This window comes from Aplysia californica, unplaced genomic scaffold (assembly GCF_000002075.1).
Source record: "Aplysia californica isolate F4 #8 unplaced genomic scaffold, AplCal3.0 scaffold00333, whole genome shotgun sequence".
NCBI classification, from domain to species: Eukaryota; Metazoa; Mollusca; class Gastropoda; order Aplysiida; family Aplysiidae; genus Aplysia; species Aplysia californica.
The window spans coordinates 232,250-234,735 of NW_004797603.1; the positions used below are offsets into that span (position 1 = coordinate 232,250).

The window sequence follows — 2,486 nt, forward strand, 5'->3', positions numbered from 1 at the left end:
AGAGAGAGAGAGAGAGAGAGAGAGAGAGAGAGAGAGAGAGAGAGAGAGAGAAGGGGGGAGAAGAAAAAGGAAAAAAGAGAGAATGTTGAGTAGAGAGAGAGGGAGGAGAAAGAGCGCGCGCGCACACACACACACACACACACACACACACACACACACACACACACACACACACACACACACACACACACACACACACACTCAACAAGCGCGCACACACACTCAACAAGCGCACACACACACTCACACACGCACACAAGCGCGCGCACACACGCACAAGCGCGCACACACACACGCACACCGCAAGCAGTCGGCGATGAAACCCTCAGCGAGCCCGCGATGTCCCACGGCGAGATCTAGTTAAGTGGCGAGGGAAACCCCGCGCAACGCCAAAAATAGATGGCGAAATACGTCTCTATATTTCAGCCAATCACAGAGATGTGCTACATGCTCGCTGTTGCCTAGCTTCAGCGGTTATTTATAGCACACCAATGACCCTTGTCCAGCGGGGTCAAGGATGTGGCTTGAGGTGGACGCTAACAACAGTGAGACAGCAGAAAGTAAGGTTGCTGAAAAGTGCTCTGTGTACTCAGTCACTCAATGGTATACGCGGATACCTAACCTGGCTCTACAAACTGCTGAATGCTGCTGATAACGCGTTGTACTTGTGCGACGGAGCCCTGTGTTGGTCTGATTGATTTTTACGCGTGGCAGTAGTGGCAGGTTCAGTCAGAATACTACAATAGCGGTGCTGTGTACATGTATATGATTTCAAGGCAGGTCTGCGGCGGTGCTGTGTTATTTTTATTTCAAGGGCAGCTCCAAAGCGGTGCTGTGTTTTATCTCAAGGGCAGCTCTAAAGGTGTGCTTTGCTTCTTTTCCTATCAAAGACGGGTACGTACTACAGCCGTGCTGTGTGTTTTATATCAAGGGCAGATGTAGGCTATTAAAGCGGTGCTGTGTAGGCTTGGCGTCAGAATCACTCTTCCTCGGAGCAACCATTTAGGCCAGCTTAGTTTAGGCTACGACTACATGTATAAATGGTAGTGATGGGCAGGTATCGATATCAGGTACTCGATACTTAGATACCTACAAAGAGTCTACATTTACTTTCTTTGATACCTACAATGATAGTAATATACTATCTTTGATACCTATAGGTATCGGTATCGGTACCGATACCTGCTCTAAACATCGATACCTAAGTGTGATTTATCCCCGGGCTGCCAAAGCAAGTGACTTGGGCCTTGAGAATTTTTTGTTTATCAAAACTGATAAGTTTTCGTAGGGGGGGGGGGGGGGGGCAAGCGTATTAAATGCATCTAGTTATTTTTTAACAAAAAGAGAAGTTTTTCATGAAATGTATATAGTGATATTGCAAAATCCTCACTGACAACCCTGATTTATCCTCATTGGTTTAATTTAAAGTTGCTAAAAATCTGGTAAATTGAATTGCCTTTTTAGAACTCTTGTGTTTTTATTTTCCAATACTAACATTTTCTGCAAAGTTGACTTTCCTCCCATACTTCACTTAGTTGTTGTTTTTATTCTCATATTTGGGTATTTCTCTCTCTCTCTCTCTCTCTCTCTCTCTCTCTCTCTCTCTCTCTCTCTCTTTTACAAATAATTTTTGTTTGAGTCTCAGCTAAATAGTCAGAACTTGTCTAGACACGATTGCCTAACTACTTGGAAAAGTATAGTTGTATTTTTGTCTTTACTTATTACCCCCGGCTTATGTTACTAATAGTATTAGGTATCGAGGTATCGGTATCGATATCTTGAAAAAGTACTAGGTATCGACATCGATACCAAAATTGTGGTATCGGCCCATCACTAATAAGTGGTTTACAAACTCTTGAGTGTGTTTTAACCAGTTCAACGAAGCTCTGTTTATTTATTTTTTGAAGCTGGTTAGGTCTAAATATAACGGCTAGACCGACTGAACTGTGAAGGTTCTTTCTACTACCAGGATTTACTAATAATAAGTTGTGGACAAGTCAGGTAGGTTCATATATTATTATTATTATTATTATTAGTGTTATTATTATTATTATTATTATTATTATTATTATTATTATTATTATATTGTAGGACTGCATTTTTATAGAGAGTTTCAGGTTGGCATAGGCAGGTTCTTCCTTTGCAGTTGTCTAATAACTATTTTTACTGCCTCTGCCTCTTTTGAATTCAACAGAGGCGCTTTGTTTGTTAGCTCAGTTGGTAACGTGAGTGTGTGTGTGTGTTTATGTGTGTGTATGTATGTATGTGTGAGTGTGTATGTGTGTGTGTATGTGTGTGTGTGTGTTGTGTATGTGTGTGTGTGTGTGTGTTTTGGGGGGGGGATCATCGTGGGATTTTTTATTCGTTTTTATTTTGTTTTTTATTTACTTGTCTGCTTTAGACTGTTGTTGTTTTTTTTTGTGTTGCAGTCTTTAAAAAAAGTGTTATGTTTTCTGAACGAACAAAAAAAAGGGGGGGGGTGTGGC

The 2,486-nt window shown here is 41.5% G+C and overlaps 1 protein-coding gene across 3 annotated transcripts in view; it reads left to right on the plus strand.

The window, feature by feature from the left end:
- Positions 1–554: 554 nt before the first annotated feature.
- LOC101859948 (UDP-glucuronosyltransferase 2C1) overlaps positions 555–2,486 on the plus strand; it is a 3,826-nt gene continuing 1,894 nt past the window's right edge. The window contains exons 1-2 of one of the 3 annotated variants that reach the window (XM_035970881.1): positions 555–894; positions 1,908–2,001. The gene's annotated coding sequence lies outside the window, so the exon portion shown is untranslated. The remainder of the gene's footprint in view (positions 895–1,907; positions 2,002–2,486) is intronic. The other 2 variants (XM_005102633.3, XM_005102634.3) reach the window with 2 other exon arrangements.